Here is a 25,753-nt window from a genome sequence, read left to right on the forward strand (position 1 = left end):
ATTCAAACAAGATGGAGATTAATGCTATGAAGCAAGTTTGGAAGCACTTTTGGTCTATTTTAAAACTAAATATTTACTGAGATAAAGGACAAAAATACAAAAATCTGCATGTAACACGGGCACCAGGTTTCTATAATGAACTCCCCTGTCTTTTTGTTTCAGGTTTTTTTCCCAGTGCCCACACTATTACACAAGGCAAATCCACAGACAACTCAGTGATATCTGAGTTTTCCCCTGAAATTATGACTAGTCAGTATTCCAGCAGTGCGCGGATGATTCTGCATGCAATGATTACCCCGACGGTACCAAGGTGAAAAAGGACGCAAAAATTAAGTGCTACTGTTTTTGGGAATATTACTTTATTCTCTCTGAAGTTAATTTTGGGAATTGACATAAATATGCAAGGCAGAGTGTTTCACAAGAATGACCGCTGTTGCAAAATCACTTGCGATTTATCTGTGTTTAAATGGGCAGGTTCTGCATGTAACGCTAGTGGACACAATGGGTTACACATGGAACCTGGAATGAGACTGAGACTCATGAAAAACCCACATGTCTGGATTAGAAAAACCACTAGGATCGTCAAATTTAACACAGTGTCTTTATTTATGGTGGTATATGAGACCATTTACAGCCACATTTTCAAGATAAAATGCACTGATACCTAGTTACCTTTTCCTGTCCCAATTTTGATCCTATTTTTGGCCCCAGTATTTTATTAAAAATTCATTAATTTTGGGATGGCTCAAAGCAAAAGTATAATTTTTTTTTTGCATTTATCTGAGGTCATCATTAAGTACATGATAGGGGGAAATATGTCCAAATTTCTATTTTATTATTGGGTCTACAAAGCTGGAAAAGTGTCAGGTACCAAAACGAACCCAGTTTCATAGAAGCACCCCTTTACATATTGTCTAGAGCTTTATTAGATCAGAAATGTCATGTAATGTTATGATGTTTTAAATTAGATATTTAGCGAATCTAAGATTTTTGACATATTTCATCATAACCTACTCTTCTCATGAAATGCATTGGGTTATGTGAAATATTTAAGTAGCGCTAAGTGTATTTGATTAGATTGAAAATCATTCATTCATTCATTATCTGGATTATTTTCTTTAATTCAGTACTATCTTGCTACTTTAAATATATTCAATAATCCAACCTAATCTTTTATTAAAAATGTATTAATTTTGGGATGGCTCAGAGCAAGAGTATAGCTTGTTTTTTTTGCATTTATCTGAGGTCATCATTATGTACATCCTGGGGGGAAATACAGGGGTTGGACAAAATAATGGAAACACCTTAAAAAATCAACAAAATCTAATTTAATATGGTGTAGGTCCGCCTTTTGCGGCAATTACAGCCTCAATTCTCCGAGGTATTGATTCATACAACTTGTGAATTGTTTCCAAAGGGATTTTAAGCCATTCTTCAGTTAGAATACCCTCCAACTCTTTTAGAGACGATGGCGGTGGAAATCGACGTCTTACTTGAATCTCTAAAACTGACCATAAATGCTCAATAATGTTGAGGTCTGGGGACTGTGCCGGCCATACGAGATACTCAACTTCATTAGAATGTTCCTCATGCCATTCTTTAACAATTCTAGCTGTATGATTGGGGCATTATCATCTTGAGGTGAAGGTGTTTCCATTATTTTGTCCAACCCCTGTATGTCTAAATTTCTCCTTATTATTGGGTCTAAAAAGCTGGAAATGTCCCACAAACCAAAATAAAGCCAGTTTCATAGAAAGACCCGTTTACAATAAGTAATAATAAATGTGTTTGCATAATGATTAATGAAGCCTTTTCCTCTGCCAACATATTTCAGTCCCATCATAACTGATTACAGACCTATTTAACCAGCATCAGAAACAGTTTATTGGATTAAGATGTCCTTCAGAGTACGTCCAAGTATCCAAAGTCCATCTGGTTAACTCCAGGTTCCAGTTCTATGTTTTGACTTTCAGTTTGCTGCTCCGTTCGTAAGGAAAAACCTCTGACAATGATTATAATGTGCTTTGTTATTGTGAGCCTGCACATTTCTGTGGCGTGGCCTCACTGAGGGGTTTAACAAGACTTCACGGTAGTTTTCCACACATAGAAATCTGTCACTGTGGGTGAAGCATCAGATGAAAAACCAGCTCTGGTCCATGATTCAACCATGAGTACGCGTTAGACTGAATGACTCAAGACTCAGCTATCTCCTTCAAAGAAATAAATCTCAGAAGAGGAAACCAAATGGGGAAAACCGTGCTCTGAGTGGACCAAACCTGTGGGGATATGGTCTCCAGCTGCCAGGAAAAGTGGATAGAACGTCCGCATCTGTCATGCAGCGTTCACACCTGCCCAACACGTTTTCATGTGTTTGATACAAATACCTGCTCTGTATCTGTTTTTCTGCATGTACTTTATAAAAAACACAAATATCTACACACATATTACAGATGGTTGAGGAAACAATCCAGCTGATACCACAACGGTAAAGGAACAGTCAGTCATCTTGTTATGAGCCTGGGTCATCATTTGTCTATTTGTGTTTATATGTTTTCTGTATAGAGTGTATGCATGTGACGTCACCGCTTGCAGAAGTCACCGCAGTTCTGTACACTGAGTGGCAGAAAGAGGGAGATGAGTAGCAGCTTTGGCTTGAATACTGCGAAAACTTTAGAACAATCTAAAAAATGGAGAAGAGCTGTTGTGTCATTGATTGCACAAATAGGTTTAAAAAGCATTCGGAGCTATCGTTTTAGCAGCTACCTAAAGTCAAAGACAGAAGAAGCAGATGGATCGCTGCAATTCGTAGAAATAACTGGAATCCAGGCAACGAAACCTGGATTTGTGTCAGGTGACGTTAATTTATGCTGTGTTCTTGCATAAAATCATACCTTAAATTACATATCGTTTTGGCTAACGTTACTCCTTAGTAAAGCTCTTAATGTTAGCATCTGTCATTTAGTTCTATATTTCATAACTGAAACGTTTTTGTCTTCATCTGTGTAATTCTGAACCTTGTACTCTACATAATTTGTAAACTAGCTTAAACTGAGGCTAACCTAGTTTTCCAAATAAGGGGGTACTCTAGCACAAAGCTGTTCTAGCTGTGTTGTATCAAGTATTTGATGTTAACTCTACTTAAATCTCCACAGTACCAGTAGATCATCCACTCACTTGGGTCAATACTAAGGGTTCAACTCCAGTAAATCAGTAGTGAACTGTGAGCACTACTGCTGGGCCTTTACCTTGGCAATCACCACCAAGACAATACGTCTGCACTGACAGAAAACCTCAAAAACAATAGTATGTTGAATTGTAAACACTCAGCAGCTGTATTCCTCTAATTAACGATGACAAGGATGTCAACAACTCTTTGTCTTTTGTATGCTTTTAGACTTTGCATTGGGTATTTTCCCGGCGTTGAAATCAGGTTCATATAAATGTCAGGATACGTGATTAACACACATATCAATCACATATCAATGTTCGTAGACCACTTGTTGTTTGGTAGCTTGTATGGATCCATGTCCAGTCCAATTGTCTTTAACCCTTTCATGCACGAATTATGACAACCGTAGTCAAGATTTTTTTCTTTCTTCTTGTTTTTATCCCCCCTTAGGCATGAAAAAAAAGCAATTGAGTTTTTTTTTTAATGAAGTTACAAAAATGTCCATGCGTTTAATTTTTGAAGTAAAGAAACGTGTTTAAAACCCAATAACAGAAAGTGAGATAAAAACAAATGAAAAGATTTTAATCCTACTAATCTGATGTTTTCTCACATTTTAACATATTCTACTGCTAGTTATTACTCACTTCATGGAGATAATATGCAAAAAAAAAAAAAAAAAGTCTAACAAATAACAATTGATTTACACTAAAACATGTTACTGCAGATCAGGTTTCTCAAGAACAGCAAAGTTACAGTAATGGGATGAATTGTAGTTTATGGGATTATGTATAAGCGTCCACTGTGTTGACTGATATGAACTCAAACAACAAAACCCATGAATATACGAGAGAATAGCTGTAGAATAGCTGTCCACTGTAGTGACTACTATGCATGAAAGGGTTAATTTCATGTTATATTCCACATTTTTCCCGGTCTCGCTGTAGTTACTGCTGTACTCCACCATGTTGAGCCGGTTTGTTTTTGCCACTCAGTCTGACTTAGAGGGGTGTGGCCCAGGGGGGAAGTGACGTATGTGCATTCCCTCTATTATGTGTGTTCTCCCCCCAGTCCTGTAGGTGTGCTGTGCCTGTCTTGTGTCTTTTGTTTCATGTAGGAAGCTGATTGGAGGAACAAGATTACCCAGCCCCTTTAAAAATGGCCCTGGATCCGGCAGTTCGGTCTCTCCTTGTCTGCTGCCAGCTCCCAACCGTGATTCCTGCATGTGTTGATCGTCAGTCGTCGTGTGTTCGTGTGATAATTCGTAATTGTATATAGTTGTAAATAGAATCTTTTTGTAAGTTTTCTGGTAGGGGAGGACGGCTCTTTTGTTTCACGTTATCTCCTGTTTTTTCGTAGGGAGTTTAAGTTAGATTCATGTATTTTATTTCTTGCATTTATTTTTGGTCAGGTAATTTAGTTTGAAGTTTGAAGAAGACTTTTTGCTTTAGCCGAGCCCTCCCTTAACCCTCCTTTAGTTGTTTAAAAATAAATATTGTGATCTTTAGTTTTGGACTGACTTGTGTGCTTGGGAGCTGGGAGGGGACAAAGTGAGCATATTATGTACGTCTTGGTAAACCCCTAGGCCGGGACGGAATGATCTTCTGAACCGCTGAATCCTCCAGAGGGTCACAGGGAGCTGGAGCCGATTCCAGTTTATACAGTGTTGGATTATAACGAAGTACTAATACCTCACTACTGTACTCAAGGATGTTTTGGGAGAGTACTTATACATTGGGAGTTTACTTTCACTTTTACTTCACTACATTTCCTAACTCAGTTGCATACTTCTACTCCCATACATTTTCAATGCACAGTATCGTTACTCATAACAAAAAAGAAAGGAAAGGAATTTTGGTGTTTTCACCGCTGAGATTGACAGTGCCTGCAACAAAGTCAGGAAGATGAATGGTCATTGGGCCTAATCGTAAATTGAACAAGTGCAATCAACGGTCCACACTTAACCTGTGCGTGATCTGGAGATGTGAGGGAGAGGTGAATGAAGCTACGCCATAAAACAGGATGGTTTTATGTCAATGGACTCCTCGTTTACGAAGTGTAATGTAGGTTCCATGTTTTTAGGTGCCACATCAGCTTCATAGTTTTCTTTTTTTAAAATTCTGACATCAGTCGTCTACTCTTGTTTAGGTTTTTGAAACCTCGTTTTTGAAGTGTGTGATGTCGACATCATTGTCAGTATTTGGACTGCTTTTTTTTTTACTTTACCATGTTTTAAAATCCTGGATTAACTTTATAATATTCAACATTCTGACAGCCTTTAATGGTTATTAACATTTACTTGGACTTTTGCTTACATTACTTGAATACATTTAATTGTACATTACTTGATATACTTAAGTACAGTAAATACTAGATAATTTTGGGTCTTATTTTGCTAAACCCACTTTTTTTTGTACTTTGGTACATTTATTTGTGTATTTGGACCCTAACAGTTCATAAAGTTTGAATTTGAACCCTCCAGGTGCTGCAAAGCTATCTTTATATTCATTTTGGCAAAAATTGAGTGGATTTCTACAACCTGTTTTAATTCCGTCTTAATTTGTTACATCTATAACTACTTAACCACGATATTTGCACATATAAGGTCAAAACTTCCATTTCTCTGAGTACCCCATAATAGTTCCTCAGCAGCAGCGGTTGTGGTCCATACTGAAAATATGTCCAAACTTTGAGCAGATTACCTAAAATGTTCAGTTGTTAGTTGAAAGGGACAGAGCAGCACAGCCAACAACCTGGAGGGGGCGGGGCCTGAAGTGGCTGATGTGCATTTAAAGGGCCAGTGCTCAAAATGACTTTTCTGGTGTCATTACTCAGAAATAGGGTTGAAGATGGACCTGTGGAGTTGAATTAAGGAAGAATTCAGACCCAAGCAGAGTGTGGTGGATCCCTTGCCACCACCATCTTGTCTTAGTAGTTTTTGTATCATGAGTTTTTGTTAAGTTACAGTTAATGATTACAGGACACAGTTTAGTTTAAGTATTTTATTTAACCATTCTAATGTGGGTGCACACACATTAGTTATGTTTGAATTATTTACTCACATGGTTCTTTAGTTGCAGATAAAGGACCAGAAAAAGGGGCTCGGCTAGTATTTAAAACAGGGGAAGGAACTAACATCATAAGACGGGGGGGGGGGGGGGGGGGGGACACTGTTAGTTTCTTTGTGGTAATTTAGTTGTTTAAATTCTTGGTTTAAATCACAATGGGTTCACACAGTTAGTATTTTGTGTCTAGTTATGATTATTTGTTTTTTATGTTATTTCGACTAAGTTAATGGTTTTGTTTAATTTCATAGTGTAATACCTCCCCCTTGTGTTTGATTTGGGCTAGTCCCTTTGTTACGACCCATTGGTGGGTCGTAGTGTCATTCTGTGGGTGTGTCCTTTTTTGTGCGTGTGAGTGGATAATATATTGCAGGTGCCAAGCCAGATGCTCCCCTGTGATTGGAGCAGCAATGGGAGGCGGACCTTTAAAGACCGCGGAGCTGGGCCGGACCTCCGTCGCTTTTCCTCCACTCCCAACCCCGCCTCCATTCCGCCAGCAGTCCTGTTCAGAAGTAGGGGTGGGCTGCCCTGTTGTTTTATCTCGTTTTCTCCTGTTTTTGGTAGGAAGGTTAGACCTTGTATTTTGGTTTCTTTTATTTTGCAGGTCAGCCTAATTTCTCAGTGCAGTTTTGTTTGTTGTTTTGGCCAGAGCCCACCCTGAAGTTTCAGTTACCTTGTGTCTAGTTTTCAATATCCTTATGTTGCACCTTGTAAAATAAATCACCTTTTTTTTGTTAAACTTGCAAAACCCGTGTCCAGGGTTTTTTTTCCTCCATGGCTTGGGAGTGAGGAAAAGTGATCACAAACTTCATGTTGCACCCTAGGGTCCCCTAGCCGGGGCGTAACACCTTTCTATTTAAGCCCTGCTTGGTTCTTTATCTGGTTGGGTGAGTTTTTGTTCTGTTGCAGTTTGGTTTCGTTGACCTCAGTTGGGCCCATCTTTGTTCATTTTGTTAACCTCTTTAGCCCTATCAGCCCGCCCGCGGGCTGAAAAAATTATATTAATATTCATCTACTATAAAAATATAATAAATCAGGACGATGGATGTTTTCTTCAACTTTTGCTCAAAGTTTAGACCCTAATGTTAATAAAAGTACATCAAAAGTGTATTTTAGTGCAAACTTTAATGTTCAAAAATGATTTTTAATCTTTGTGGGGTGAAATATACACTACTAAAAATCTCCAACACGAACAATTAATTCATGCATATCATCGTCAATCCAGCCGAAAAAAAAAACAGGCGAGGATAAAAAAAAATTCTAATTTCTCTTTCAGTTTGTTACACTTTACTCAGGCGTAGTAATAGATAGAATATTTTAGACAATGGGAATAGATTCTGTGAGGTCTCTAAATGTCCATAGACACCAAGAACATCCATATGAACCTTATTATTGTGGAGTAATTCTTCATTTACTTTGGGTATGTCTTTTTAGGCATTTTTCCCCTGAAAATATGGTCAGGGTCAAACAGGTTAATTGTCATTTTTTGAGCTTGTGTTAACTTTTTCAAACCTTATTAAATTATCATTTTTCCTAATTTTACCACCTTTGTCCTGGTCCTTATGTTTGGTCCTCTACACAGAGCATTTACAGTTTATGTAGACCACAGGGAAATGTTTGAAAATGCATAATTCCATTGAAAAAAGCAAAATATCACTCCTTTAACATAGTATTTCCGTTGGTGAGTTGAACTTATACCAAAGTCATTTTTTGATAGGGTACCTGTACTTCTACTCAAGTGTGGCTTTCCAGTACTTTATACTACATTGCCCCGGTCCCTATGGGTGAAGGCGGGGTACACCCTGGACATGTCGCTAGGTCATCGCAGAACTGACACATAGAGACGAACAACCAATCACTCTCACATTCACACACTGTGGGCAAATTTAGGTTGACCAGTTAACCTATTAGTGCCTGGTGGATGGAGCTTTCGATGGCGTAAGGAAGCCGGAGAGAACCCATGCGAACACGGGGAGAACATTCAAACTCCACACAGAAAGGTCCTTGATGTTGGAATCGAACCCAGGACCTTCTTGCTGTGAGGCGACTGAGGGGCCGTTTACACGGCGTAGGATTCAGTCGACTCCGGGAAGATTTCATCGCGGATTAGCCTTCTGTTAACATGGAAACGGTGCCTAGAGTGCCTGAATCCAGAAACTTTTGATACCAGGGTCCAGGGTGGAATGTTATCGATACGCTCCGCATTTCAGCTCTGTGTGAACGCGAATCGGAGCGTTCCGGAGTAAAATATGACGTCACCGCATGCGCACGCAGCCAAGAACCGCCAATTAACCCACTCCAGGCCAGTTGGTGGTGGTAATGCGCCTCCAAGCTGGTTTGCCAGCCTCTATGACACAATAAAGCTGCAGAAAAAGAAGGAACAACCACAACAACAATGGCCGGTTTCAGAACAACATACGTGCTGCTAACTGTGCTCAGCTCGTCTGTCCAGACGAAGAAGTCCTGCGTCTTTGTACGACCACTCACCATTGTTGTTTGTAAATAGTGTTGTCCGCCTCTTCTTCTTCTTCTTCTCCTCATTTAAAGGCTGTCTAAACCGGAAATCGTTTGTGCGCAGGCGCGTGTTTTACCGCCACTGTTTCACTACAGCTCTACATCGCCAGCTACTGGTCTGGCATGGCCACTACAGCGTATTCAGCCGTCCTCGCGGACTCATGTTAACGCAGATCGTTATCATAGCGGCTTCGTCTTAACGCGGAATGATTTTATAACGCAAAGGAGAAATCTTTGCGGAGTGTTGCCGTGTAAACGTACCCTAAAGTAACAGGAGCTTAGAAATAAAAAAAAATAAAAAAAAAAAAAAGGGGGAAAAATCCTTTGTCCACCAGGGGACATCTATAAGTCTATTGTTCAACTGTAATGTGTCCATAGTCCACAGCTCTCTCAACTGGTGGGTTATGACCCAAAAGTGGGTCATGAACTCATTCTGAATGGGTCACAGAATGAAAAAGCTTTTTCCTCATTTGGCACAAACACAAATATGAACTAATTAGATTTTGGTGCCAAAGGTCAAAGGTCAATACTGTTGTGACCTTACAATACAACAACTCTTATGTGCTTGCGATTGGGAGAACTGCATGACCTGATTATGACGCAAAGATAATGGAGGAATCTGATTAAACTTTTTTGATAATATTGGGGTGAGATCAAGAAATAACATCAATTGAGCCACGATTTCTGACTCTGAGCACAAAACTGAAGAGAAATACTTTAATAACTGCCTAACTCACAACCCAGTACTGTAGTGAGCTCATTTACATGCACACTAATACTCCAATCAGTATCCAGTTTCTGAAGTTACCAGATTATTCCAGTAAACAGTATAATCTGATATGTTTTATCAGATAATAGCAGTAATCTGACAATAAGAAATCAGATTAACATGCCTGGATTTCTCCCCAATACTCTGATGTCTTCATGCATGTATACAGGTTAATCTGATTTATTTTGTTCTTTTACATCCATGCATGTGTAAAAAATAAAAGAAAAAGAGAAAAAAAAAGGCCATAAAATATGATAACTGGGAGTAATCAGATAATTGTAATTATCAGATCTGATGTGTTTACATGCACTTCAGAAATACGACAATTGAAAAACCTTAGTTTAGACTTTTCAGTCTATTATTGGATTTCTTGTATTTAGTGATGGTAGAATCAAACTTCCAATTTTTGTCTGTGTCACTTCCATTTTCTACAATTTCTTTACTTTTTTTAAAGAACAAAATAAATCAGATTAACAGGTATACATGCATGAAGACATCAGAGTATTGGGGAGAAATCTAGATGTTTTAATCTGATTTGTCATAATCAGATAATTGATGTTATCTGATAAAACATATCCGATTATGCTGAACACTGAATAGGTGAAAATTAATACAAATTAGGTCAGAAGATATGAGTTACTTAAATGAGTTATTGGTGCACTTTTCCATAGTTAGTATTTTATCTGCTGTAGGTAATGATATTAATCGTTGGCACTGGTCCATTTAGAGCAGCACATCACATTACTTTGTGCTTGACTGCATACTGACATAAAACATGACTTTATTTACCTTCCTGTGAACTGGGCAGCACAAATAAAGGGCTAGCGAATGAAACACCGAATGTGAAGATGTTAAACACCTCAGAAAAGCGTATGCGCTATCAGAGAAATCCATAAATATCTGGTTTTGATGCAGTCGGAACTAAAGTTAGATAACTAATGTGCTAACATTACCTAGTGCCAAAGTTTTTTCTCCTTTGATTAAGATTTGTAATTTTACATATCAGCTTCATCGACTTCCTCTTAAAGCGGTAGTATTAGTGTGTATGTAAATGGGCTCACAGATGGACAGACACACAGACAGAAACTTCAGGGTATGACAATACCTGAGATGGAATAAAAATGATGCCTATGACCTGCAGAGCAGTGGCTGCACAGTGCTGTTTGTGTCAGTCCGGTGGAGGAAATAGGGCGTTTAATATTAAAATACTCAAAGTAAAGGAGGCGTATATGGAAATGTATATGCCTGCATGACATTTGTGTTGGAGTTTATGTAACAACTGGATTTCAGATACCACGACTAATGGCTGTTGTTTTCAATGGAAAGCTGTTCACCGACACTTGAGCCAAAAAAAAAGAGAAAAAGTTTATGGCGTCCATGTTATTTCCATGTTATGCGTCCAAGAGCTGCTGTGCACATGTGCATTTGGTGACATCATGGACTTTAAATTCTATTCTCTGGCTGTTTAGTTAATGTTAGACAATTAAAATTTCCATGATATAAAAACTGATGAAGAGAGCAATTTCAGACCTTTTTGTAATCGTAGATGTAATTTTGGCAGATTAACAGATGTCTGTTTTATCATTTTGAGCTCTAGGGTGTTTTATGTTGCAGTATCATGAGTGGAAACTGGTGGAATATAGAGTCGAAGTCCTGCCCTTTCTAGTCTGTACATGGGGCCTAACCTTAAAAAAATAATGAAAAAAATATGTATGGCAGTCAAAGGTGAGAGAAAAATTAGTTGTTACCGTTTACACATGATGTTGGTCAATTTAAAAGTTCCTTTGATAAGCCAAGAAAGTTGCAGTTTGTAGGAGATGGTAAAAAAAAACCCACATGGTTTAGTGTCAAACAGATGACTGTTACCCACATCACTACGACCGCTGCCTTGACAAATTTTATCTCAAACTTTGAGCAAGGTGAAAAAGACTTAAAAGACCCAAATCATGACCCAGAAGTCCAACATCATGCATCTCATCTGCACAAAAAGTAAATAAAATAATAATAAAAATAAAAAGTGGAATGGACAGAAAGTACACTATAGCCCCTTTCCCACTGTTATTACCAGGTACTTATTTACCTGGTAACAGAATTCCTGGTAATTTGCACTTGTTGTGTTCCACCAATCAGTGTTCTTCAGCACAAAGCTCCACCCCTCAAGAATTCTGGGGAAACTGAAAAGTCCAACTCCCCCACTAGGAACTTTTTTCAGGGAAAGTTAGGGGTCGAGCGAATTTCTTTCTTTCTTTCTTTCTTTCTTTCTTTCTTTCTTTCTTTCTTTCTTTTTACCAGGGTATTTTTGATGGAAAACTGCCGAGGTTTTTCAAAATTCCTGATAAAGTGAAAGTTCCTGGAGAAGTAGTTCATGTGCAAATTTGCAACCTTGTCCACTGTTTTTTCTGTTTACCTCTGGGTTGATGATTTGCCAATTTGCTATTGGCTAATGTTTTGGTCTGTGACGGTGCAGGTTAACAAACTGAAATAGTCCATATCATCATCTATTGTAGTGGAGGTGACATGATTTCAACAATAAATCAATTCCACTCATGTGCATGTGGACTGGGACATACAACAGTCTGATTAAACAGTTTAAGGATCATTTATGCTCGCTTTAGGTACTTAAACAGGTTTGTCCATTTCTAACGTTGTCTTGCGTCACTGCCGTCATACTTCCATGCGTCCTGTACATTGGAATGAGCGTTTCTCAATCAATCCACCAGAGGGTGCTGCTATTAATTACAATACTGGCCGAATACCACAAAGAAGAGTAAAGTTTTTTGAGAAGAAGACGCAGAAAGTCAATACTAACAAACATGGCGGCGACAGAGAAGGTTTTACTAATGCAAATACTAATGTTAATATTCAGAAAGGTAGTTGTCATGAATATATCGGTAGTTTTTCAATAACTCACTCAGTCGCTCTTTGAAAACCGCTATTTATGGAAATTATTCTGTTCAAATCTCAACACCGCCTCCACTGTTTCCGGTGGTACTGCTCCGTTTCGTCTGTCTCGGTATCTCAGAAAACGGACAGAATTATGCACGTAATGTGCGCAGGGGACAGATAGAACGATCCATCTGTATCCGTCTACGTCTTTAACGTAGAGCATAAATGAGGCCTTAGTCCAGTGTTTTTCAACCTTGGGGTCAGGACCCCACGTAGGGTCGCCTGGAATTCAAATGGGATTGCCTGAAATTTCCAGTAATTGATAAAAATAAAAAAAAGAAACTTATTAATAAAAAATCTATGGTGAGTTGAGAGAGACAATCCAAATCCATAAAAGACATGACAAACTGTGAAGCTGAAACTGAAGCACTGTGGTTCTGTTTATCTGTCAAATGTTCACTGTGGTCAGTTTCAGATGCTGCAGCTCCTTCATAATTCATAGTTTGAGTTCTTGTTTGTTCAGTATTAATTGTCAGCCTTGTAAATCCAAACTGGACTGACTGTACATATCCTGAGCAAGGGAAATAAAATTCTGACTTTGTGCAGTAATCTACACCTGACTTTTCTGCCTCCACCCATAATAATATACATTATATAGACGAAATTTTGTCTAAAATTAACGTTTATTTGCAACATAGTATAGTAAACTGTTACATGATCAAAAACAAATTAATTTTAGCCAAAAAAAAAAAAAAAAGGCTCTGTTTTGAATGTCTGGGGTCGCCAGAAATTTATGATGTTAAAATCAGGTCATGAGCCAAAAAAGGTTGGGAACCACTGCCTTAGTCCAAGGTGTGTATGTAAACGTACTGACTCCAAAACAAATTTCACATACGTGCACACAAAAATCTAAGTCGTAAACAACAATACCACCAAGACCGACCAGACCTTTCACATTCCTCTTATGCACACAGCAGTCTTTTTTACAGGACTTTTCATATTTTGTGAGTATTTGTCTCCGGTAGACCTCCACGGAGGCGCCAGACTCAAGTTGCAAGATTTGCGACACAACTGCGAAACGTCCACTGGGAGTCAGACTATATGGCTCTTTAATGATAGTTGGCAGAAGGTGCATTTTTAATTTACTTTCACTGGCTGGATTTCTAAACAGTCTGGGACTCAAACCGGCAACTTTCCAGTTACATGTACACCTCTTTAACTTCTAAACTCGCTGCAGCCACAAATTCTTCCACAATCACCGACAGGATCCCCCGACATAATATGAGGCAGAGGCTAAACCACAATGAAGTCAGTGTTTAGGTCCTTCTGCCGGCTTGCCAGCTACCTCACCACACTGGTTTCACATTCCAAAGCAACCTCTCTGACTCCTCTCTCCCTCACACACACACACACACACACACACACACACACACACACACACACACTGCTATTTGGAGGTATTGTGAAGTCACGCACATACAGGACCATATGTATTCAAGCACGCATGCAGGCAGAAGTTACACCATCAGGCATGCGTGAGGCTCATAACCACACGTGAGCCCGCCCCCCTGCCCCCCCACCTCCACCTCCAGCAGCTCCTCCCCTCTCTTTTCCCTCAGTGACCTGCGTTTGGGCAGCATGCCTGAGCCCTCTTATGGATCCCCTCCTGCCTAACAAAACACACACACTCCGGCTCCACACGTGATTGCACATGAACAATTATGCTGGTGCATGAATACAGACGCACACACTCGTATATATGTTCTGTAGATTTCACACACAAACGGTACTCCATACTAAAGAAAGTGAAAGAGTTTTTCCTCCTATGACAGGAACCCTATGTTTCCACGGCGCCCTGATCTGGCCTCTCCCTTGTCGTTTTTTTTTTTTTTTTTTTTTTTCTTTTACTCGTCTGTTTCTCCCTCTCTTCGCTCCTTCCTGTGGTTTCCTCTCCCAGTCCTCCAGCAGAGCAGACCTCTCCTGCTCTCCTCCCCTCTACTCTGCCCTCTGCACCTCCCACTCCTTTTTCTTCTCTTCCATTTTTCAGTCTCCAGTTCATATTAAACTCCCTTTTCCATTTGTTGTTTAGTTGTTTTATAATTTCATGACAGCAGACAATATCAAACAGAAGCACAGTTGGTCTTGGATGAATATCTTTTTTCATTCTTTTCTTAACCCTGTAAAGCCTGAACCATTAAATCATTAACAGAAAATCCCAGTTCTTTGAAACTGGAGCCTTTATTGGTCCTTCTGAACAACTAAAACTTTTTTTTTTTTTTTTAATATCAATTTCCATGTATGATTTTCAATTTTGTATCATATTTGATACATTGGGTCCCAATGATCAAATATTATTACTTTTGAACAAACAAAAACATAATATAACACAAACATGTCTAACAAATTGGTAATTCCTTTTCAAAACTGTCAAAGTTCTGCCTCCTTCCTCATTAATGACAGTCTTGTAGTGTCACTGGAAAGGCCTCTGGTGAATGAATTCCTCCCCCCTGGTGAATTATCCGTGTATGGACTCTATGCACAGCCCAGTAGTTTCTGAACTTCAGGTGGGTCCTTGATTTCCTGTCTTTCATTATTGGACACACTGATTAATCCAGGTGGGTCTGCTACTTCTTGTTGTGAGCACTGATTAATTAGACCCACCTGGATTAATCAGTGTGTCCAATAATGAAAGATAGGAAATCAAGGACCCACCTGAAGTTCAGGAAATGCTGGGGCTGTGCATAGAGTCCATTGCATGTATCTAATTGTATACATCAGGTTTTTCAAGAAAAAAAAATATCTCACAGATCAAGTAGAGGGCTTCAAAACTCATGTATCAAATATGATACATTTGGTGTTACAGGGTTAAGCATCCAACCAGAGCCGAAATGATTAGCTGATTAATCAACTCAAATCAATTTTTTCAAAAATCCATTACAACTGCACTGAATCAAAGCCTTATTTCCTTAATTTTGCTGCTGGTAAACATCAGTTCCACTGTTGCATTTCACATGGACGCTTATTGTGGCGCACATGATGCCAGGATCAACACTAACAACATGTAGTGTAACTCAGAGGAGACTTTGTTTTAAGTTGTATTTTAGTTCCATCTTAAGTTTGTTAATAAGTTAGATTCAAATGTTGAGGACTCCAGTGCACATATAGTTTGTAGATGTCATTTGACTTGTTTGTCCTTTACATATATAGATATTTTTACATATACTTATATACTGTTGTTATTGTTATTTTTATATAGAATTTTTAATATATATCCTTTTACTTTTATTCTTTGTGTGGTTGTTGTTAGCTTTTTCACATTTTTTCCATCTATTCAAATAACTAATCAAATAAATGAATTAATTGATTACAAATATAATCGATAGCTACAGCTCTGCTTTCAACAAACACCCTTTTCATGGATCTCCAAGTTTACTTAGGGCTGTGGGTGGTGTTAGGGTTAACCCATCTGACAGAAGGGACACAGGCATAAATAAAAATGTTTGATTTATGATGTGTTTTAATGTCCACTGGGTCATGGTGGTTCCAATACACACAACACTAACCCTAGAAAGGCTTAAAGAAAACTGTTCAGGGCTCATTTATGCTCTATGTACAAAAACAGATGCGTGCATTTATACTTCCATGTATCCATTGCATTGGAATGAGACTTATGATTCCTAATGTAGATCTGAGTCAAAAAACAATGCACAAATTTACAGACAAAAAAAAACACACCCACCAGGTCCCAGTGGACTCATGTTTGCACTGATACAATGTTTAGGTGATATTTGACTCACCCACTGAATACAGAAATTAAAAGATGTTCACAATTAAGTCGATTTCATGCAGTTTGTCCTGATTCTTCATCTATTTTAAGCTCCGGCTCTAGGTTTTTGGTTTGTAACTGGACTAGGTCACAGAACAGCCTTACATCATGTATAACAGGTATGGAGCCAGTCTTCAGTGTTCCTTCAGTTAACACAAAAACAACAGCAATAGCATATTAAAAGGGGGAAAAACAGCAAAAACACATATCTTTGTAAAAATAAATAAATAAAAAAAATTCTTCTTCGCACTTCATGTTATTTTAGCATTTAGCTGCTATACATTTAATACAATTTTATATATACATACATACATACATACATATATATATATATATATATATATATATATATATATATATATATATATATATATATATATATATATGGTGGGGAAGCAAAATTTACAATGAACATTTAGTTGTTTTTTCTCAGCAGGCACTACGTCAGTTGTTTTGAAACCAAACATATATTGATGTCATAATCATACCTAACACTATTATCCATACCTTTTCAGAAACTTTTGCTCATATGAGTAATCAGGAAAGCAAACGTCAAAGAGTGTGTGATTTGCTGAATGCACTCGTCACACCAAAGGAGATTTCAAAAATAGTTGGAGTGTCCATAAAGACTGTTTATAATGGAAAGAAGAGAATGACTATGAGCAAAACTATGACGAGAAAGTCTGGAAGATACTATTAAAGAAGAATGGGAGAAGTTGTCACCCGAATATTTGAGGAACACTTGCGCAAGTTTCAGGAAGCGTGTGAAGGCAGTTATTGAGAAAGGAGGACACATAGAATAAAACATTTTCTATTATGTCAATTTTCTTGTGGCAAATAAATTCTCATGACTTTCAATAAAGTAATTGGTCATAGACTGTCTTTCAATCCCTGCCTCAAAATATTGTAAATTTTGCTTCCCCACCCTGTGTGTGTGTGTATATATATATATATATATGTATATATATATATATATATATATATATATATATATATATATACATATATATATATATATATATATATATATATATATATATATATATATATAAATAAACCTAATTATCTATATTTTCATTATATAATTTTTACCTCCACAAGGAGGTATTGTGATGACTTTACTTTGTGTGTCTGCGTGTGTGCGTGTTTGTTTGTTAGCAAGATAACTCAAAAAGTTATGGATGGATTTTTCAGGAAATGTTGATACTGGCACAAGGAAGAAATGATTAAATTTTGGTGGTGATTGGGTAGGGGTGGGGCAGATCTGTCTTGGCGGAGGTCTGCGCTCTCCGAGTGCTTTTCTTGTTACACTTTGTGCTGAGCCAGTGCAACCAAATTTCATTCAGATGCAAATGTTAGTTGACAAACGGTAAACTACTTAGATTTATTAACTTTTCAATGGAAAACTAATGCAATACATCTATCTGGTAAAATGATTATGATGACAAACTCTTAAGATTTACACACTATATGAAAACATGCATAAAAGCACATTTCTCTTGAAGATTTTCTGAAAATTTATGTAGAATTTGCAACTCATTTAGATCAAAACATGGCTAGCGTCTGATGTACAAGTAAAGGCAACAGAAAAGGGTTTACCATCCAGGAAAGATGCTCCATTTTTTTTTATTTTTTTTTTGAAGGGTTGCATACTTTGATCTTTCCGCCTCACATCCTTATAAGGCCTTACGCAACACTGCTGCAACAGCCCAGATGACAGGAGGCTTTGTTTTTGAGACTTGAGGCATACTGAGACAGGAGGAGGGAGGCTGTAAAAGCTGAGGTACATTCATGGGAAATGGTTGGATTGTCTGAAACTGGACACCTGTTTGAAGAGCAAATTGCAGGGAGCATTTCAGTGGACGGCAACAACAAAGCCAAGAGGAGGCGGAGTGGTTGGCGATGAGGAGGGATGAAGCAAAGGGAAGTCAACAGCGAAAAGATGGAAAGTGGAGATAGCAAGCAAAATGTACTGTTGTGTGTATTTGACAGTTTTCAAAGGCAAAACATCATCCACAACACTAATGACCATCTCACATTTCAAGTTACAAAACCCAAACCACTGTCACTGTTAGGTGGTTTGTGCTTCCACGGCTGCAAAGGAAATTTACTGTCACTGTTCACAACTTGTGAATGTGTTCAGCTGCTGTTTTATATAATGTCTGCTCTGATTCATAGCATGTTCCCTGTGCCAACATTCGGAGTAAATTCCCCTCAGGACAAGAAAAATGGCATCGTACAGTGAGACTGAGAGTGAGCAGGCAATGAGAGAAAGAAAAAAAAAAAACAAGGGAGGAGAGGAAGGGGGTAGAATGGGTGGAGGGAAATACAGAAACTGTGGGAGTTAGACGTGGGCTCCCACCCTTTCCTTTCCTCTCCTCACACTTTTCCCATTATTCGTCTCAGTATTAGCCTTCCTCTCCTCTTGCGTCTTTGCTGTGTTAAGTGATGCAACTCTGCAGAGCTAGTCTGCAATCGCCACCGGTAAAGCCTGCAGTGTCTCTTGCACTGACATTGGCGTCTTCCCCACTTAGGAGGGGAGTGGTGGCGGCTGTCAGGGAGGAGGGACGGGGGAGGAATCTCTCTAGACAGGGATCATTTAGTTCTCCACTTAAAAAATGCTCTTTCCAGACTCTCTGCACTTTAAAACAACTTCTTACATTATTTTTTGTCTGAATCAATAAACAGTTGCCTCTTAATGATGGAGTTTATGAAATCTACAGAAACAGAAGAAAACCGCTAAGGCAGTGGTTTTCAACCTTGGGGTCGGGACCCCACGTGGGGTCGCCTGGAATTCAAATGGGGTCGCCTGAAATTTCTAGTAATTGATGTAAAATTAAGAAAAGCTTACTAATAGAAAAATATATGGTAAGTTGAGAGAGACAATCACAATACATAACAGACATGACAAACTGTGAAGCTGAAACTGAAGCACTGTGGTACTGTTTATCTGTCAAATGTTCATTGTGGTCAGTTTCAGATGCTGCAGCTCTTTCATAATTCATCGTTTGAGTTATTGTGTGTTCAGTATTAATTGTCAGCCTTGTAAATCATAGATGGACTGTCTGTACATATCCTGAGCAAGGAAAATAAAATTCTCACTTTGTGCAGTAATCTACACCTGACTTTTCTGCCTCCGCCCATAATAATATACATTATATAGACTAAATTTTGTCTAAAATTAATGTTTATCATTACACTGGTCAACAACAAATTTATTGTTTAAGTTTTTTGAGCTGATTTAGGGTAATTTGGTTGTGCTGAATCCAAAAATCACATTAATTTTGCTCAATCAGGTCAACTTTCTGAACTATGCTACATATTGGCTTTTTAACATTTTTGCTTACATTTACGGGCATTTTCACATCATATGATACAAAATTCTTTCATATTTCTTGCAATAAACGAGTTCTGAAGATTTTACTTTTGCCAATTTATGATTAATGGGTTTTTTTTATATTACAGGTGAATGAAATGGCTTCGACTAGAAGATCTTGCAAAAATAAGCCTGACGTATTCTGCTACATCTGCGGTGAATACACCATTGTGCCTAACAGGAACCAAGTGATCAAATGATTTTTTTTTCTCTTAAAACCTATTTTGGGTGAGAACTATATAAAATATCAACTGATAAAGTCACAAAAATGTAATCAATTTTGTGAGAAGATCAAATTTTTCAAAATCAAATTAGCAAAAAAACCTGACCTGATTGAGAAAAACAGATGTCATTTTTTGGATTTAGCGGTGCAAAATGGTCCTAATTCAGTTGAAAAAACCTAGAAAACTTGCAAAAAACATTTTTTTGTAACCCAGTGTTATTATAGTATAGCAAACTGTTACATGATGAAAAACAAATTAATTTTAGCAACAAAAAAAAAAGTCTCAGTTGTGAATGTCTGGGGTCACCAAAACTGTGATGTTAAAATGGGGTCACAAGCCAAAAAAGGTTGGGAACCACTGACCTAGAGGGTAAGAGGGTAAGACCACAATTAAAAAATAAAACCAAAGGCTCTGTATCTCATTGGCATGTTAAATCTAATCAATAACAAGTTGAATGTGTGAGGTTGTCAGGTTCTGCTGCTATGTTTGAGTCCTGTGGTCTTGATGCATAGTTGATGATAGTAGAGCAAACTATTACATGATCAAAAACAAATTAATTTTAGCAAAAATGTCTCAGTTCTGGGGTCGCCGGAAATTTGTGATGTTAAAATGGAGTCACAAGCCAAAAAAATTTGGGACCCACTGAGTTAAGGGATGATGATGACGACACATACACTGCTTTACGCGCCATATTTCCATAAAATGGGAAACAAACCTTCGAAGAATAAAAGTAGACAATATAATTTTGCTGCATTTCCATAAAGCAAATAAACTCGGCTGCTTGGTTCCACCAGAGGGTGGTGCTATGAGCTATGTCACAGTTTATCACAGTAGAAGAAGAGTAAAAGTAGGTTGGGGTATTTTGTTGTATTAAATGTTTTCTATCTAAAATGGCTACTACCACCCATGTTTTCACACTTTATGCCAAAAACAGCTGATCAGCCATGTAACATTCACTAAACTACAGTTTATTTGATGCGTGTTAAGTGTTTCCATTCCCATTGCACAGCAAAGCGGAAAATGTCATTTTTAAGAATTAGTATTGTAATGCAAATGCACAAAAATACATGCCACTGATGTGCAGTTGAGTTATTTAAAGGGGTAATATTTTACTAAACCTACTTTTATTAGTCTATGGTTCATTTATTTTTGTATTTGGACCCAAATAGTTCATAAAGTTTGAATTTGAACCCTCCAGGTGCTGCAAAGCTATCTTTATATTCATTTTGGCAAAAATCGAGTAGATTTCTACAACCTGTTTTAATTCCTGTTTAATTTGTTGTGTTTTATAACTAGTTATGTCACAACATTTGCACATATAAGGTCAAGACTTTCGACGAACATTTCTCCGAATACGACATAATTGTTTGTCAGCAGCAGCGGTTGTAGTCCATATTGAAAATATGAGCAAACTTCGAGCTGATTATCTAAAATGTTCAGTTTTTGGTTGAACAGCAGCACAGTCAACAACCTGGAGGGGGTGGGGCGTGAAGTGGCTCATTTGCATTTAAAAGGCCAGTGCTGAAAACGACCTTTCCAGGGTCATTACTCAGAAATAGGGTTGAAGATGGACCTGTGGAGTTGAATTAATGAAGAATTCAGACCCAAGCATAGCATTTACAGTTTATGTAGACCACAGGGAAATGTTTTAAAATGCATAATTCCAGTTAAAAAAGCAAAATATCAACCATATGTTAAAGGTTGTTAGAAAAATGAGTAGAATGATATACTTTAGTTGACAGAAAGTATTTTTACTTAACTGTCAAAGTAAATGTGAAGTCCTTAATGCTCAGTGTGGTAGTAGTCATATTTGTTCTGATACATTACATTCTCAAGAAGAAAGGGTCATTAAATCCTGACACAAAAAGCATATTTGCCTTTCTTCATAGACACCATCTCTGGATTCATATAGAAAACAAAGCAGTTTGACAGAAGCTCATTAGCACAGCAGCTCCTGTAATTCACAAAAAAAGATGGACATTACATAGAAAAATGTAGAGCACATACATAACATAGGTTCCCACTCAAGAGACAGCAGGCAAATATTTTGGGAGTAGGACAGATGGGAGGACAGCCAGCTGTGGAGGGTGGAGGGCTGCAGAAAAGCTGTAATAAAGCCTAAACCCACCTCATCTCACTTTATCCGTCTGTAGCTGAACGATGAACATAACTATATATAGGCATCTTGTACAAACCAGCACTGATAACACTGCTGAACTCTGTAACTGCATCATTTTTGGAGGGCAGTGAAGTTTACCTATTTCATAGCCTGTTATTCATCCATACAAACTAGAGCTGAACGATTCATCCATTAATCAAATTTGATGGATGGATGATGGATTCACGTCATTTTATTGTTATGCAATAAGTACAGATGCTTATTGTGATGCACATGACACCTGGATCAACACAAAGTACTATGTTAGTTAGATCTTAAGTTGTTAGTATGTTGGCTACAAATTTGTTGAAGACTACAGTGCACATATTGTTTGTGAATGTCATATACATATATATATATATATATATATATATATATATATATATATATATATATATATATATATATATATATATATATAAACACACACATTACCAGTCAAAAGTTTGGACACACCTGGGTTTTCTTTATTTTCATGGCTATTTTACATTGTAGATTCTAAGCGAAGTTATCAAAACTATGAATGAACACAAATGGAATTATGTAGTTAAAAAAAGTGTGACATAACTCAAAACATGTTTTATATTTTAGACTCTTCAAAATAGCCACATTTTGCTTTGATTACGGCTTTGCACATTCTTTGCATTCTCTCGATGAGCTTCATGAGGTAGTCACCTGAAATATTTTCCAACAGTCTTAAAGGAGTTCCCAGTGATGCTGAGCACTTGTTGGCCATCTGTGGTCCATCTGACGCCATTTAAATGAGAAGGTGTGTCCAAACGTTTGACTGGTAGTGTAGATATAAAAAAATCTTTTTCTCGCCCATCTGGGCGGTGTCTCCTTCAGACTTGGGTCCTCTACCAGAGGCCTGGGAGCCTGATGGTTCTGCACAGGATCTTAGTTGCTCCCAGAATTGCGCTCTTTTGGACAGAGATCTCTGATGTTGTTCCTGGTATCTGCTGGAGCCATCCACTCAGCTTGGGGGTCACTGGCCCTAGTGCCTAAATCACTACTGGGGCCACTATTGCCGTCACACCCCACATTTTCTCTATTTCCTCTTTCAGCACTTGGTATTTCTCGAGCTTCTCATGTTCTTTCTTTCTGATGTTGCTATCACTTTGGATTGCTACATCTGTCACTATCTATCTATCTATCTATCTATCTATCTATCTATCTATCTATCTATCTATATATATATATATATATACATATATATATATATATATATATATATATATGTAGGGTATGTATATAGGGTGGGGAAGCAAAATTTACAATATTTTGAGGCAGGGATTGAAAGACAGTGTATGACCAATTAGTTTATTGAAAGTCATGAGAATTTATTTGCCACAAGAAAACTGACATAATAGAAAATGTTTTTATTCTATGTGTCCTCCTTCTTTCTCAATAACTGCCTTCACACTCTTCCTGAAACTTGCGCAAGTGTTCCTCAAATATTCGGGTGACAACTTCTCCCATTCTTCTTTAATAGTATCTTCCAGACTTTCTCGTAATAGTTTTGCTCATAGTCATTCTCTTCTTTCCATTATAAACAGTCTTTATGGACACTCCAACTGTTTTTGAAATCTCCTTTGGTGTGACGAGTGCATTCAGCAAATCACACACTCTTTGACATTTGCTTTCCTGATTACTCATATGGGCAAAAGTTTCTGAAAAGGTATGGATAATAGTGTTAGGTATGATTATGACATCAATATATGTTTGGTTTCAAAACAATTGACGTAGTGCCTGCTGAGAAAAAACAACTAAATGTTCATTGTAAATTTTGCTTCCCCACCCTGTACATATATATATATATATGTGTGTGTGTGTGTGTGTGTGTATCTGTGTGTGTATCTGTATCTGTGTATCTGTAAAGAGAAGTGGATCCCCCTGTGGCCAGTTATGGTTATATATATATATATATATATATATATATATATATACATATATATATATATATATATATATAACCATAACTGGCCACAGGGGGATCCACTTCTCTTTACAGATTCATGGTTTGACTCCTTACACTTCCCCAGCCAAGCAAAGCAAACTGCTGACTGACCAGTCAAATAACCTGAACCCAAGTTTGTGTTCATGGTTCTTTTCTTCTGGATAGTGGATTAGACCAAAAAAGCTTTATATAGAAGCTTTACAGCTTGTTCTTCTGTCCTGAAATGGCTGAAAAGCCTGAGTCAAGTCTGTGTTAGTGTTATGTGGTAGTTTTAAGGAGGAAGAGAACGACTCATGACTCAAAGGTTAACCGCTGTTTCTCCCTGGGACCTAAATTCCATTGTCAAAAACAATACTGGAACATCACAGTTAGAAACATTATGTCCATGTGAGCCTTTAAAAAGTAACAATACTAATGCTAATGTAGGCAAATAAACAGGACGGACTGACTTTTCTACTGTCAAAACAGTAATTCTGTGAAACTTTACATGCTGATAGTTCTTTTGGATTGTTATCGTCTCTTTTTGTCCTATCATTTTTGTCTTGTTATTTACTATGAAACTTTCACTTTGTTGTTACATTATGTTATTATTATCACATCTTGTACAACTGAGGCCTTCCCTTTGCATTTCACATGGCTTCTCAAATGGATCCACATCATTTTATTGTTATGATTTTTACTCTGATAAATGACAACTACACACAGTTTGGGAACAGCAGCTGTAAACCACAGATTGTAGGCAAAAAGTTCTTAATCATACATAATGGTAAATCTTGATAGAATTCAGCCAAGTAAGTGACATGAAAATTCAGTCCCCGTGCATGAACATGAATGAAGAAAATAACTACGGAGACTAAAATCTCCCACCTTCACCCCATAGGTATCTGGAATGGGCTCTGGCACCCTATGACCTTCTTGAGAACTAAGCAGTTCAGAAAATGAATGGATGAACTAAAACCACCTTTTATCCAATCAAAACAGTCCCTAGTGGACAGTGAAATAACTGCAGGTCTTACTCTCACTTGAATCCACCACTTGCTCTGAACATACATTAATAATTTACCGCATATGTTGAATCTTTAAACTGGGATGTTTGATGGTTTGATGGGACATCCCAATCCTCTAGGAACCCAAACACTTCTGTTCCTGGATTGTAGTGAAGGACATGAAGATGGCAAAACACTCACCAGACTGTAACAATTACATGGGGGTGGGGGGTGAGATGTGCATGTGTCAGGCCTGTTTGCTTCTCATCTGCCTTCAATCATTTGTAAGATTCAGATGTTTTTGTTGTTTTGTCTGACCTTCTCATTTTTTCTACTCAGAGTTTCAAACAAAATTGCTTTATCTCTTAATATATTTCGTTCCATATCCCTTCTCCCCACCCATAATCCTTTCCACCACCATCCCACCGCTTGGCAGTGGGACAAGGTCAACACAGAAAACTCTTCAGTTCTCCTCTCGTCTTACCCTCCCTGTAATTCCTCACCATCAACGGAGCAACAGATCCCTCCCCTTCCCCAGACCTTTCATCCACCGCTAAGGACAGAGACGAGGGTGAAGGAGACATCCGTACATGTTGGAGAAGAACGAGTGCGGACGAAGGGATGAAAGCAGGGAGGGAAGGAACGTTAGGAAACAAAAGAAAAGGACTGAGTGAGAAAATAGCTTTTAAGCTTTGTTATCAGGCAAGACTGAGCTGGTCCACAACCAAGAAATCAATCTGCCTCTCCCTCTGTCACTCATTGAAATCGCTCTGTTTTGCCCGTTTTTCTTTCTTTCTCCTCAACTTTCTCTCATTCCCTCAGCCCT

At 37.9% G+C, this 25,753-nt stretch overlaps 1 pseudogene; it reads right to left on the reverse strand.

The window, feature by feature from the left end:
• The window catches only part of LOC115427752 (zinc finger protein GLIS2-like), a 67,266-nt pseudogene that overhangs the window by 26,305 nt on the left and 15,208 nt on the right, over positions 1-25,753 (reverse strand).

The sequence above is a fragment of the Sphaeramia orbicularis genome, chromosome 1 (assembly GCF_902148855.1).
Source record: "Sphaeramia orbicularis chromosome 1, fSphaOr1.1, whole genome shotgun sequence".
Lineage (NCBI taxonomy): Eukaryota > Metazoa > Chordata > Actinopteri > Kurtiformes > Apogonidae > Sphaeramia > Sphaeramia orbicularis.